The 16,380-nt window shown below is 35.6% G+C and overlaps 1 long non-coding RNA gene across 1 annotated transcript in view; it reads right to left on the reverse strand.

Moving 5' to 3' along the window:
• The window catches only part of LOC125095303 (uncharacterized), a 55,629-nt gene extending 39,599 nt beyond the window's left edge, over positions 1-16,030 (reverse strand). Inside the window, exons 1-2 of the long non-coding RNA XR_007125845.1 lie at positions 15,976-16,030; positions 14,058-14,203 (exon numbers count right to left, since the gene is read on the reverse strand). This is a non-coding gene — a long non-coding RNA (uncharacterized LOC125095303). The remainder of the gene's footprint in view (positions 1-14,057; positions 14,204-15,975) is intronic.
• Between the last annotated feature and the right edge of the window lie 350 nt (positions 16,031-16,380).

Genomic DNA, 16,380 nt, shown 5'->3' on the forward strand with positions numbered 1-16,380 from the left:
TCTCTCCCTTTCAAATAAATAAATAAAATCTTTTTAAAAAATCAAAGAGGAATGAAAGATGGAGTAAAGGAACAATGTAGAGCAAGTAAGGTCGGAATAGGTTGTGTGCGTAGTTGCTGGCCAGTTGGAGACATTTACAGTGCCTGAGCCTCACCATCATCTACCCTTAAAATCTTTTCTTGTTGGCTTCAGGGCTGTTCTGAAAGATGGTCAGAAACACTTCAGCCATCCCATCTTTATTAGCCCTTCCCCTGGCTGTGTAGAGTTTCTATGCCAGCCCCCTTATGGAAAGTTATCAGGTAATAGAAATCATGCTTGAAGTGAATGTTTCATAGAACTCATCCAGGTCAGGACTTAATGGTTAGCTAGAAAAGTAGATTATCTCATAAATAACATATATGAGAAATCATTTTATAGCTAGACTTGATGGAGTAAGTAGCTTTACCTTAAAACAAGCAGATAGTCTTAAAAAATAAAACTACACTCTAAACACTTACAATGACAACTGAACCATCTTATCTCCATTCTGAGTGAGTTCTAAATGGAGGTCTTCTCTCAATAGTCTGTTCTCCCAAATCAGAGAGTTGCAGTGTGAATATCCTCACATGAGTAAATGTATTCCATTGAGATAATCACCTAATTTAAACAACTGATCTACCCTAGGAGAGAGAAGAAGGCCACTTGACTGACAATTTCAACTTAGTTTTGAACTTTTCTATGTTCACCCAAGCTTAAGCTTCAAAAAGTTTTCTTTAATATGCAACATTGGCTAAGTCACACAGGAATGCAGAAAATTAAAATATTCAACACATTAGTATGTGTGGCACATCGTACTATTAAATATTTATTGAACACTAACAAGTGCTAACTCTACAAAACATAGAGTCAGATTCTGCTCCTTCCCAGGACAGTACTAAAAGACAATGCAAAACAGTAGCACCTGTGATAGCACACTCCATTCCAGCTCATAAGACACAAATTTAAAATAAATTACATCCTTTGAATCAGGGGACCCTTAAACAATTGATTTAGCCTTTCTGGGGGTTTATATTCATACAGAACATTCTTTCTGTCTACAATCCGCACCCTTGCACACTGTATCTTTCTGAAAATAACCAAGTGATCACAGATTGTGTTTCCTAATCCTGAAATAATTTCTAATCCCTCTCTAGAATTTAAACATTTGTGGTTGTCTGACTCAAATAAATCTCATAAAAACTCTCCTATGCCATAACAGAATTGTTCAATGATCATTATGCCTGGAGTCTTTATTTAATACTAAATTAAGACATAATAATACTCTTGAAATACAGATAACTTTGCAAGGCTCTACTTTGTTTTAAAAAAAAAAAAAAGCCCTCTTCTAGAAGTCTGATCAAGAAGGAATGATCAAAGTAAGGGGGTATTTATAGTAAGTCTTATATACCTATAGGTATTTTCATGGTTTGAAAATATCAACTACAACAATACCAACCATGAAAGTTGTATTAAAATGAAATATTTGCTTTTCCAAACAAACAAGAACTTCCCTTCTGAGCAGACTGGTCCATCTGTACCTTCTCTGTGGAATCCCATCTGTCTGCCAGTCTTGGTGTTTGCCAACACTCATTAAGAATATGATGAATCAATTGATTTCATTTTCTGTGACTCTACATGGCGGTGTTTCATTTTGGAACATGGCTGGGCCTGGAGACAGTATATTTCAAGAGAAGGTGGGCAGGTGTGAGGAAATCAGGGTGAGGCTTTTAAGAATTTTGAAAAGAATAATGAGGGTTGGGAATGCACCCCCTAAATTCAACCATCTGCTGAAATGCATACATGATTAAATAAACCAGATTGCCATTCATTCATTCATTCATTCATCATTCATTTAGCAATCCATTTAGCAAAACCATACTCACTGTCCTCCATACTGAAAATACTAACTCAAATCATAACTACTCCCTTGAGGAAGTTAAGCTCTAGTAGGGAATCATATTAAATTTCAACACTATTTTTAAAAACTGAAACTATTTCTAATCACATTTTCTAATCTTCTGGAATGCACTTATTCATTCACTAACCTAAATCCATATTTAGGACAGTATCTTTCTTCAGTGCTTGTGAATGAAAAAGGATTCTTGCTGTCTATTTTTCAGGATAGAAGATAAAGGAGGCGATCAAAAAAAAAAAAAAAAAAAAAAAAAGGAATGATTCCACACCATGCTTGGCATTAAAAGAAATTAAGAAAGTTAGAAACACCTTCTAGTGACCTTCTAGTGGTACTTCCATCTCCAAACCTGCTGCTCTTATCAGAATGATGGGCTTCCTTAGTCCCTGTATTAAGCACTTTCCATAACGCTTTCCAACCCTCTTTGATTAGTTTCCTTCGCCACAACCTTCATAGACCAACTTCAGTGATACTTTCTCCATAAACATTTCCTTGGTTCTTGCTCTACACTGTTTTCTACTTCTGTTGTTCCTCAACCAGTGGCCACACTGCATAAGAGGTTAAGCCTTATTTGCCTGTGGTCTTATAAATAATTGCTCCACATGTTTTCTTTACCTAGTTGAGTTTGAACTCTTAAGAAAAGCCAAAGCCTTACATGGTGTCCCCTGTTTGTGCCAGTGAATACTTACTGCACACACAGCTAAAGCACTACAATTAGTTATTCATTGATGAATTCATTGATTAGTCGCTAAGTAGCTCCTCTCCAGGATGTGACTCCTTTAAATAGTCATCACATGAATTAAAAAACAACCTTTCCACCTCATCCCCACCTTCACCACTACCACCACCCTCTGCTGGCATTTATTGCTACATATCTCTAGATCTTTGATTTTATCTTTTTAGGAGAACTTTCTCCTAAGATTTCTGTAATTTGAGATTCTGCTTCTGAGAATAGTGATTACTTTATGTTTCTGAGAAGAAAATAATTTATCCTTTTCCATTCAAATATTCCCTCATATCTTAATTATAAAATTATATAATTATAGTTTCTCATTTCTTAATTTCTATAAATAAAATCCTGAATTTTGAAACTTATGTCAGCATTTGACTCAAATGATTAAAATCCTGAAATAGTTCCCTCATTCACTCTTCACCTTTTGGTTCATATCTTGCCTTCTCTGGGCAGGGGGATGTCATAATTGGGTGACAGACATTAAGGATTGCACTTAATGTAATGAGCTCTGCATGTTATATGCAACTGATGAATCACTAAATTCTACCCCTGAAACTAATACACACTATATGTTAACTAACTTCAATTTAAGTAAAATTAAAAAAAAAAAAAAAAGCCTTCTCTGACCCAATCCCCCTATATTGGTATTTTATAGCAGAGTAACAAATTACCACAAATTTAGCAGCTTAAACCACACATTTATTATCTCACAGTTCCTCTGGATTGGAGGCAAGGCACCACCAACCAAGGTCCTTTGCTCACATCTCACAGGCAGCAGTGAGGGTGCTGGCTGGGGCTGGGGGTCTCCCTTGGGGCCCAGGGTCCTCTTTCAAGCTCATGGTTATTGGTAGAATTCAATTTTTTCTGGTTGAAGGGCTAAGTGCCCCATTCTCTTATTGACTGCCAACCACTGGCTGTAATTCACTTGTGGAGATTTCCCTCAATTTCCTGCCACATGGCTTTCTCCTCTCCCAACATGGTAATTAGATTCATCTCCTGGGCCAGAAGAACATTTCTCTGATGTTTCACCATCTTTTAAAGGACTCATGTGATTAGGCCAGGCCCACTGGAATAATCTCCCTATTGATTAACTCCAAGGCAACTGATTAGGGAACTTTAATTACATTTGTAAAATCTCTCTTGCCATATAATGGAAGTGATATATCATTAAACTCACAGATCTTCCCCCTACTCGAGGTGGGGGGGGATTATACAAGCACAAGTGTCGTTGAGGGGTCATTTTTTTTTTTTTAAGATTTTATTTATTTATTTGACACAGAGAGATCACAAGTAGGCAGAGAGGCAGGCAGAGAGAGGAGGAAGCAGGCTCCCCGCCGAGCAGGGAGCCCGATGTGGGGCTCAATCCCAGGACCCTGAGATCATGATCTGAGCCGAAGGCAGAGGCTTTAACCCACTGAGCCACCCAGGCGCCCCGAGGGGTCATTTTACAATTCTACCACACTCCCTTATTCTGTTCCTTTTTTCTCCTTTTTCCTGTACAATATTCCTTATATAGTATATCATATATATATTTATTTGCTGATATTATTTATCTCTTCCCACCAGAATATAAACCTATCAACAATAGGAACACTAGCATCTTCTTTTTGACTCATTTACAACTCCAAGATCCAGAGCAGAACTTGTTCCATTTTACATGTTCAATGAATAAGTGATAGATGAATAAGTGCTCAAATTATTCAATTTTTAGACTACTTAAAGAAATTAAAGATAGTTACATACTGTTGACAGGAGATATCTCTAAGATTTAAGGCCAGAGAGATTAGAATGGAAAAGATTGAAAAAAAATCATCTCAGAAATCCTACCCAGAAGACTGCTATAGTGAAACATACAGAGACTTCAAGGTAAAAAAGCATGATAGAAAAGGTCACCACACATTAAAAAAGGATAAAATTTACCTAGAAGATATAGAATTTCTAGAATTGTATTACCTAATAGTTTGTCTAAAAAGTACATAAAGAAAAATCAACATGGAAGTAGAAAGCAAATCCTTCATGGAAATCAGGCATTAAAATTAAAATTTGGGGGGGTGCCTGGGCTCAGTGGGTTAAGCCTCTGCCTCGGCCCAGGTCATGATCTCAGGGTCCTGAGATTGAGCCCCACATCGGGCTCTCTGCTCAGCAGGGAGGCTGCTTCCCCCTTCTCTCTGCCTGCCTCTCTGCCTACTTGTGATTTCTCTCTCTGTCAAAATAAATAAATAAAATCTAAAAAAAATATTAAAATTTGGTAACATCTAATAATTGTAGACATGCTCTATATCCCATCAACATTATTGTAAAGCAATGCTTTTTACCATTTTTAAAGTCCACAGAAGAAGATAATATTTGCTCGCATACTAGGGTAATGAGTGAGGCTGCTTGCTGTCCAAAGGATGCAGGGGGTCAATAAAGCCCCACATCCATAACGCAAATACAGCAGACTAGTTGGAAATACCGTCCTAGAGAGGGCCATGCAATATATATCTGGAGACTTGTACAAGAATAGCCATGGGGGCACCTGGGTGTCTCAGTGGGTTATGCCTCTGCTTTTGGCTCAGGTCATGATCTCAGGGTCCTGGGATCGAGCCCCTCTTCGGGCTCTCTGCTCAGCAGGGAGCCTGCTTCTCCCTCTCTCTCTGCCTGCCTCTCTGCCTAATTGTGATCTCTCTCTCTCTGTGTCAAATAAATAAATAAAATCTTGGAAAAAAAAAAAGAATAGCCATGGCTGCATTTTTAATAGTAGAAACTTAAAATTAAACCAATCTAAATATCCACTGATAGTAAAATATGTAAATAAATCATAGTATATTTATAAAACAGAGTAAATATGAACAAGTGTAAACAAAGATAAATCTCAGGAACAGAATATGGAGTAAATAACCAAGTCACCAAAAATGTATGCTGGGTAATTATAAAACTTAAAAAAGACAAAATTAAATCACAATTTTAGGACTACATACATTTGTTATTGTTATGGGTTGAATTGTTCCCCACAATGTTCCCACGCGGAAATCCTAAACTCCAGTACCTCCGAATGTAACCTAATTGGAAATAGTTATTGCCAATGTAATAGTTAAGATGAGGTCATACCATATAGGGCAGACCCCTAATACAATATGACTAGTGTCTTTCTAATAAAGGGAAATTTGAACACAGACACAGGGAAAAATGTCATGTGAACATAACGTATCAGGGTGACATACCTACATGATCAAGAATGCCAAAGATTCCAACAAACTATCGGAAACTAGGGTAGAACCATGCAACAGATTCTTTCCCGCAGCCCTAGAAAGAATACACCTAGCTGGCATCTTGATCTAAGACTTCTAGTCTCTAGAACTCTGAAACAATAAATTTCTTTTGTTTAGTCCCCATTCCATGGTACTTTTTACAGTATAGATATATGTATTGTATAAATATGTAAAATTTACAGACAGTCCCCAGCTTGCAATTGTTCAACTCAATGATTTTTCAGCTTTAATGATGGTGTGAAAGCAATAGACATTCAAAGGAAATTATACTTTAAATTTTGAATAGTGATTTTTTTTCTGGGGCTAGTGATATATGATTCAATACTTTCTTGTGATGCTGGGCAGTGGCAATGAACCATAGTTTTCAGTCAATCATACAATCATGAGGGCAAACAACTGATACACTACATTCTGTATGCATTCAACCATTCTGCTTTTTACTTTCAGTACAGTATTCAATAAATTACATGAAATATTCAATACCTTATCACAAAGTAGGCTAAATCTAATAAATGTATTAGATTATTTTGCCCAGCTGTAGGTTAATGTGTTCTGACCATGGTTAAGTTAGGCCAGGCTAAGCTATGACATTCAGTAGGTTAGGTATAGAAAATGCAATTTTGACTTATGATATTTTTTAATTATGATGGGTTTATTGGATGTAATCCCATCATAAATTGAGGAAAGTTCATATAGGTATTTTATACATATAAAATTGTAAATCTCTGATATATTTGGTAATAATGTTTTTTTAATTCAATGTGCTTTGGAATTTTATTATGCGTAACAAATTATTTATAATTGATTATGAAACACTTGTGAATTTATGGAGAATTTTTCTCTATACTAGAAGAGAAAAAGTTGAAAAGTATAGATTTTATATAAATGTCTATGTAACTGAAATAATAATTATATCTTTATCATAATTCTTTTCATTGTTAAATTAGTTAATGTAAGTAAAATACTTGAAAAGTGTTTGAAAAACAATGCCAAAAATACCTATTAATATTATGCATAACAAACATAATGATTATTATATCAATATAGACAAAAACACAAAATAGTTTTTCAGCTCCCAAATTCATAATTGATTCCATAATATCATATAATATACAATCCATGTTCAAATATACTTACTGGTGAAAGGATATCCTTTGAGCCTATTTTTTTTCATAAGGGGACCCTTTCAAGCAGGATCCTGTGTCTTTTTGAATGTCTCAACAGTCTTTGAGTACATCTTTGCTTTTGGCACCAAAGAAAATTGTTCCAGGATCAACTTCTACCATCCAAGTACATAACTGAAATCAATTATCTCTCCATAAAGCTCTGTTTTGTTTTTCTGGGGAAAGCACTTAGAAACCATGATATGGAGAATAAATTTGCCCACTGCTACTGGCATATCATTACTTTTACACCCTTTCTGTGGATAGAACTAAATAAATATACATATATTTTAAAATCCTGATTGAATTGCATTTCCAGTCACAGTGAAGTAACCAGTGTTGGACTTAATCTCTACCTTAAACAACTATAAAACTGAACAAAGTATATGACATAACTGCTTTAAGCATCGGACAACAAATAGCATTCATTTGTGATTCCATATGACTAGGACAAAGCCTGAAGTGAACTTTCCACCCAAGGACACTTTTCAAATCACAACAGGGATATGAAACCCAGAGAGCAGAATTTTTCTGGCCAGAGGAAGTAAAGTCTAGTGCTTGCCAAAAGAATGGATGAATCTTCGTATTAATATAATGAAACTCTACAGAGTAAAAATGAATGAACTTCTGAAACAGATAATATAGGTATCTCTCACTGGCATCATACTTAATATAAGAAACCAGACATAGAAAAACACATATGCATGATTCAAATCATTTGAAGATCTAGAGCAGACAACAGTAATCTATGGTTATTGAAATCAGAATGATAGTTGCCTATGTTGTTGGGGTATTGAACAGTAAGATGTACAAGGAAATAAGGAAGATCCATGCATTTCTCTCTATGAGAATTACATATTGATAAAGAAAAAATGAAAGCAAAAATAAAATCTTGAGTTCATGCTGAAATGTCCAGTTCAAATCCAACAGTCTAGAGTTTGTTGCTAATTTTTCTTTTCTTTCACTTCATATCTTCTATGCTAAAAACCATAGTTCCCTAAATCACAAATATATGTATTCATTTTCCCTCTTCTTCAAACAGAAAATAGTTTCAGAATTACCAGTTTCATTAACAACAATAAACTTACTAAATTAAGTTTGCCATTTTACTGAGATTCTTTTTGTCCTTAGAAGATATCCTTAAAGGATTTTACCAGGCTGCAGGATACACAATTTATTTGAACTACTAGTTGGGTGATTTTGTGTTTTTCTTCTAAACTTTGAAGTTAGTAATTTGTTTAAAAAAAAAAAGTCAGCTGCATTTATTTCTATTCATTTTATCTTTTCTCATTTAATTTTGTTCTTTTAATATGTGACATTTACATTTCAAGTTAACCTATAAAAATGTGTACTCAGAGATGTCTCACCCCTGTCCCTCTCTTCTCTAAACTACATTCCCAACTACTCTTTTTATTATACGCTTTCATCCTGTTCCAATTTATCTTTGCTGTATTCCTTTTTTTAAAAAAAAATTGACATATTTATAAATAATTGAATGTTTCATACAAGGTATACTCTCACAATGTCCTGTAAGTCATTTAACAATTTACTTTGGAATTCATACTGGATTTGTTTATACAGATCTTTCACATCTTTTTTTCTTTTTTCCTGCTGATTGCAATCTATTGGGTACATGTGTCATAGTTTAATCAAGCAGTCTCTTCTAGATGGGCATTTAGGTTACTTCATTTTTTTGCTAAGGAGAGTCATGCTATAATAATTGTCCTTTTGGATATATCATTTTGTACATATTGATTATTTGTCAGGAAAATTCCTTAAAATGAGATATAGATTTAAAAGTAAATGCATATGCAATTTGATTGGATATTTAAAAAATCCTTTCCACAAGGAATTGCAACATTTTGTACTCCTATCTGCAATGTGTAAGAATGCCCATTTCCTCAACAAAGTACATTGCCAAGTTTTTTTAATTTCTTCACATCCAGATTATAAGGAGAGTTTCTTCCCATGTTTTATTCTAACACTTGTACATTTCTAATTCTGATTCATTCAGAGTTTAATCTGATGTTCGGTGTAAGGAGGATCCAGATTCTTATTTTCTTTAAAATGACTATCCTCTGGTTTCAACACCATCCACAAAATGTCTCTCATTTTCTCAGTTATTTTATATTCAAACTTTGTCATATATTTGAATTCCATATGTACTAGAGTTTATTTCTGGGCTTTTTATTCTATTCTATTGGTTCGTGTGCCCAAACACACTCTTTTATTTAGAATCACTTGATAGAGGGCTTTACTCTCTGGGAGAGCAATTTGTCTCCACACTCCACCATTGTTCCTTTTTCAAGATTTTCCTAGTTCTTCTTGGTGTTTTAACCCCTGTATGAACTTTAGAATCAACTTACCCAGTTCCACTAAAAGTTACTGACATTTTATTGATATATTTATATATTAACTTGGGGGAATTGGCATCTTTATGATATGGAGTGTAACTGTTCAAGAAAAAAGTGTATCTTTACATTTGTTGAAAACTATTGTGTTTTTTGGAAGTGTTTAAGGTTTTGCCCATATAAGTTTTTCATCTTTAGTCCAATACATTTTATATATCTTGTTGCTATTATAAATTGTCTTCCTGTTATATTTTCTAAACAATGATTATTTCTATATGACCGAAGATTTTGCATATTAACTTTAACATCTACTAACTTACTGATTTTTTATTGTGCTTTATCAGACAATTTCCAGATATTTAAAGATAACATCTGTAAAAAGTAGTTTTCTAAACCATTGTCTTCTTTTCCAATTCTTATGTTGTTAAAGTTTTATCTCAACCAGTTTCACTGGATTCACTATTATTGAATGAAATTCACCAATTTCATTCAGTTCACTAACATAGTGCTTATTAATTAGGAGTGATTTTATTCCCCAAGGAATATTTGGAAATTTCTAGAGACATTTTTGATTGCAGGGTACTGGTGCTAATTGGCATCTCATGGGGAGAGGCCAGGAATGCTATTCAACATCCTGAAATGCACAAGAAAGTCCTCACAATGAGGAATTATCCAGCCAAAATGTTAGTAGAATAAATTGAGAATTTTTGCCCTAATTTAATATTAAACAGTACTAAAAATATTGAACACTCTTATCTTGTCCCTGACTCCGTGGGAATGCCTCCTATGTTTCTCCATTAAGTAGAAATTTTGACTTCATTGATGTTGTTATTATTGTTTTAGAAAGTTGTTTTTTTTTTTTTTCTATTCTCTGGAAGAATATAAATATCATTTGTGATTATCTGGAAATTGAAAGTTCAGTAGAACTGCCCAGTGAAACCCTCTGGGCCCATATGAACCAGATGTTATTATCTCTTGGAAATGTTATCTCTGGAAAGTAAAATTGTAGGTTAACAATTGAGAACAACTTAAGATTTTCAACATTTAAAAAATAAATTTAAGCAAAAAACTATGAACTGGAGTTTTATTAGATCCATCAATCAAAGGATATGTGTATGTATGTGTTATGCTTAAGATATATACTACATATATATGTAGTTAACTCTATGTAACTCTATGTACAGATCTAACATGGTCAATGATATATAGGTAGATAGACATGTGTCCTATGTGATTCAAGGATATTAAGAGAGTTTTCTTGTTTACAATAATACCCAACTAACCTGTTCATTTTATGCCTGAAATATAACCCAGAAAACCCAAGGGTTCATAGTATATTCACACATCAGAGGATTACCTCTTTATAATCAACAGGCATAGTCAGCATCATTATTCAGCCTAACTAGGGAAAATCTAATCTTTTTACCAAGTATTTCTGAAAATCCTTGGGATGTCTACTTCTATCAAACTGTTGTTCTGAAGATAACACATATTTTTGTAGATCAAACTGTTTAAACCCATGAATCCATTCCAGATGTTATTAAAATACTGAAACATAGAAAGTCATTGCCATGAAAACATTAAAAATCTAGGATTCATTTCATCTTAATTTTGTGTATTACAATCAATATTGATAGAATGCAGACCATAGGTATCCAAAATGTCAACCGAGACATTGAAGAAAGATTTTATTATGCTCAAAATAATTTATATTGTAAAACATTTTTATATTAATTACTCTAATTATTAGACATGGTAAATTACAGGTAAATTACAGACAACTACACACATAACTGATGAGTGTCTTATTGCTAAATCAGGATGGATAGCTAAAGATTTTGCTCAGTTTTTTAAAGCATGGCATGTATTTTACAATCAATATTTTCCATGATTTCTCAGTAGTCAGGTACTTCAAAAGTTAGTAGAAAAAATTGATGTGGGGCAATAATAGGTATGCATAATAAATGCTATCCTGTTTTATTTTTGAACCTTTTCTTTAGCAGTTATTTGCCATGTCTTGATAATGATACCATAGAGTGAGTCCATCCACATTTCATGTTTTATTCATATTAATTTAAAAAGCAGCTAGCTTTCAAAGGGTTAGCTCCAGAGAACAAAATTTTATGGTCACCTTTAAATTATATTAACATAGCCAGGAGCTAAGGACTTTAGTTGTATTAAACACAACCTAAAGCAAATTCAAATCTGTTTGATAAATGCCTCGTTTTCTCAGTAAAAGCCTTTTCTAAATCTCTTGTGATATTTCAGAATGCAGATAGGGTAACTATGACTTCAAAAAGGATAGAATGGTGCCAATGTCCTTTCATAATTTTCCTCTGAACACCCAAAGGAGGAATGAAATCCTAACCCAGGAATATTTTAAATGACCATATCATACAACAAATTACTAAATTGCAACTATATAACTTACTTTGAGAGAGATTATCTCGAAAAATGTTCTGTGTAAAATGTTTTAAGGCACTTCCCTCATCTTGAGTGGCAAGTAAACACTGAATTGATAATATTTCATTTGGTGAGTCCTATTTTCTTAAAGCAAGTAGTAGTTTATCCACCTGGAGATTCAAACACACGTTATTCATGTTACAGTTGCTATATTTGCTCATTTATGAATGATGCCATTTTTGGGTGAAGTGTTTGGCTTATGGGTTTAAAAATATATATAATATATCAGGGCTCCTGTTTGCAAATGATAGAAAACTTTGCCAAAGAACAGCCTGAAACCTCAGAACAGGGCTGACTTCTGCGAGCTCCATTTGGTTTCAAACACTATTTTTGCTATTGTTTCCCTTTCTGGCTCTTCTGCTTTATCTGCGCTGGCCCAATTTTGAGAACATTCCTACTATCATGCTATTAAGACATCATAAGTAATATCCTTTCATTTTTACATCCCTTCATTAATCCGAAGTGAGTCAGTAGGTCCAACCACATACCAGGGAAGAACATTACGTCAGGGCATGAGTAAGAGGAGGCAGGAGATTTGGGAGCCTTTAAGAAGTTACCCATTAAACCACAGTAACTCAGACCAAACAGGAGCTAGCTATGAACACTCTGAGTTGATAAAGAAATGTGAAGAAGATGAGCGGTGTGTGTGGCACATAAGTATTTTCCTTTGCACTCAAATGTTAAAAAGAAAGAAAAACAATTTTTTTCAAAAGGAAACCACTTTTAAATTATTTAATTGTACAATATTCTGGCAATCCCAATGATGGCTTCTGGGTGGAATACTGGTGATTTTTCTTTTCAGGTTTTTTTTTTTTTTTTTATAAACATATAATATATTTTTATCCCCAGGGGTACAGGTCTGTGAATCGCCAGGTTTACACACTTCACAGCACTCACCATAGCACATACCCTCCCCAATGTCCATAACCCCACCCCCCTCTCCCAATCCCCCTCCCCCCATCAACCCTCAGTTTGTTTTGTGAGATTAAGAGTCACTTATGGTTTGTCTCCCTCCCAATCCCATCTTGTTTCACTGAGGGACATCGCTCCAGAGGCTTAACCGGGGTGAAGCCCATGCGGGGTCAGCGTGGCCTCAGGTCCCGCAGGGTCTTTTCAGGTTTTTATACTTTTCAAATACCACACAATATGCTTAGTCTTATGCTTAGTTCTATATTTCAGCAGAAAAAAAAAAAAAAAACTACATCAAACTCTGAAAATAACATCTAAAGTCAAAGAAACTTTACTTTGTGTCTCATACTCTGGGATGTGCTAATTTATCTTTTGTATTCTTTATGTGTATATGCAGGCTATCTGCTATACTTTTCCATATGTTTTCACATTCAATGCACACAATAAATTTTTTCACCCTTTGTAAGGAAACTGAGATTCAGGGTGTTTAAAGTTGCCAAAGACCACACAGATAGTAAATTAGAATTTAGGGGAATAGATTTCCCTTCTTCTAACACCTGCTCTTCCTCATCTTATAGGCAGTAAACCAGAATATTAAGAGCATGAGCTCTGGACTCATGATGTTCCAATATTTTTGTTCCAGTATTTATTATCTTAAACAAATCTAGACAACTTAGATAACTCCCTATGTTTAAATTTCCTCATCTATAAAATGTAGATAATAATAGTACCTATTATATTAACTACATTAAGGACAAAACAAGATGCTACTTATGAAACACACAGAACACTACTGGTATGTACTAAATACATAAAACACAAGCTCATTTTAGGATATTATACTAAGGGCATTTGCTTTTCTCATTTAAAAATTAAAAAAAAAAACACGTAAAAACAGGTACAACTTTTATTAGCATTTTAGAGATGAGAAAAGAGAGAGTTAGATAAATCACATAAATAGCCCAAAATTGTACCCTGGCAGGTGGTTAGCCTGTATTTGAAATCAGTCAGTATGAGTCAGGAGCCTCTAGGCTAACCCACTGAGCTCCATCTGCCTGGTGTCAAAATTCCTCTCCTTCTCACCCTATTATGTTGCCTTACATTGATTGCTATATGGCTTTTACTGGTCCGAGTATTCCATGACTTGTCTCATTTCATCTTCAAGATATCTTATTATTATTTTTCCCTTATCTTGTAAGTCCATCTTGCAGATAAAGAAGCTGAAATTCAGTTAAATTACATGCTTCCCCAACTAACCTTGTTCAAAAGTAGCAGAACCCCAGGCTTTTGATACCTTGGAATGACAGCCTTGGCCTCGCTCGCACCCTCAGGTCCAAGGGTTGGCTGAGGTGTCACCTGCCTCCTAACATGGAAAACTTCTGACTTCTTCCAGGGGAATCAGCCTGTGTGAGAAACAGATAGAAAGAGAGAAAAACACATTGACATGTAAAACAAGGTGACTAAATTCAGGATATGTAATTCACTCTGTCTTTCAAATGTCCCCTGGAATTTATTACACACAACTTAATTGAGTTTCACACTATGTGGCTGAGTTTTATGACTGAACAATCTCACGGCACAGAGGAAGAGTGTTGACGAGGTTAAAAGAGGTAACACACGACTGAGATCATGTTTATTATAAGGGAGAAAAGCCTTCCATTTATCAGGAGGTAAAAGTAAGATTATTTGGCCTTACCCCATTTTTATTAGAATAATCTACAGTGATGGCTTCCATTTAGAAAAACATTAGTGCAGGTATGTTACCAAACCCTCTTCTAGAGCCTAAAGGATACAAGGACGAAGCCTCTGTCCATCTCATTTGTCTCTGTATATGCTGATATCTCAAATAATGTTTACTACATAGTAGGTGCCAAAATAACTAATTAATAAGATAATTAATTTGTCCAAAAGTTGTGTGGGCTTTCTCCAATTGTTCTGTGGTTAGTAAAGATTTCCAAATACTAACGTACCCCGGTTGTTGACTTGGGAGACAATACCATGCTCCAATGGATCATGTATTCTCTGCTAAATCAAAGCCATGTAGAACAATTCCTTACGTGCCTATTTTCATTACTTTATATGTTATGAAACCTTGGTTAAATCACTTGACCTTTCTCAGTTTCTCACTTTAAAAGATACTAAATGCTTCTACTAATATTAAATATAAGAATAAGCATATTATAAAATGAAATTAATGATAGCACCATTTCACAGAGTGATCCTGAGGATTAAACAAACTAAACTACATTAGACGAACTAATGCAGGATTAGAAGCAATTAGACACTGCCTGGCAGATAGCAGGCACTCAATCCATGTTGATTATAAAAATATGATAATTGGTATGCATTAAAATAAATTATTATATCCATTAAAATGAACTTTTAACATGCAAAGAATTAAAAACATTAGGAACCAGGAATGGATTTAACAGCATGGATATGTCTTATTCTTTATCCTATATGTGTCTTAGAATATATTCCCCTCAGAGGCATACATGCTTTGGCATACTTTTACACTGTTTAGCATGCTATCTTGTTAAGTAGATATTCGTATATATTTCCTGTTTAAATCCTTAGCCAGAATATACATCTAAAAGTAAGTGATCAAAGGACAAGATTTTTAGTATCTTAAATGGTCATTAGCACAATATTAGGCACATGACAGATTCTCAGATTATTCTGGCTCACTTTCTTGAACAATTATCAGGGAGGAGTGAAGATGGCAGAGAAGTAGCAGGCTGAGACTACTTCAGGTAGCCGGAGATCAGCTAGATAGCTTATCTAAAGATTGCAAACACCTACAAATCCAACGGGAGATTGAAGAGAAGAAGAACAGCAATTCTAGAAACAGAAAATCAACCACTTTCTGAAAGGTAGGATTGGTGGAGAAGTGAATCCAAAGCGACAGGAAGATAGACCACGGGGGGAGGGGCCGGCTCCCGGCAAGCGGCGGAGCAACGGAGCCCAAAATCAGGACTTTAAAAGTCTGTTCCGCTGAGGGACATCGCTCAGGAGGCTTAACTGGGGTGAAGCCCACGCGGGGTTAGCGTGGCCTCAGGTCCCGCAGGGTCACAGAAGGATCGGGGTGTCTGAGTGTCGCAGAGCTCACAGGTATTAGAACGGGGAAGCCAGCTACAGAGACAGAGCCGAGGAGTGACTCTCAGCTCAGGGTTACCTTGAACCGGTCGCAGGCTCGGTCAGCTCAGAGCGTGGCTGGAGGCCAGGGTGACGGGAGTAATTGGGCGCTGTTCTCTGAGGGCGCACTGAGGAGTGGGGCCCCGGGCTCTCAGCTCCGCCGGGCCGGAGACTGGGAGGCTGCCATCCTCCGGAACTCTACGGAAAGCGCTCAGGGAACAAAAGCTCCCCGAAAGCAAACCCGAGCCCAGCCCCTGGTAAGGGTGGTGCAATTCCGCCTGGGGCAAAGACACTTTAGAATCACTACAACAGGCCCCTCCCCCAGAAGATCAACAAGAAACCCAGCCAGGACCAAGTTCACCTACCAAGGAGTGCAGTTTCAATAGCAAGGAGAGCAGCGGAATTCCAGAGGAGGAGAAAGCAAAGCATGGAACTCATGGCTTTC

This window comes from Lutra lutra, chromosome 3, assembly GCF_902655055.1.
Source record: "Lutra lutra chromosome 3, mLutLut1.2, whole genome shotgun sequence".
Lineage (NCBI taxonomy): Eukaryota > Metazoa > Chordata > Mammalia > Carnivora > Mustelidae > Lutra > Lutra lutra.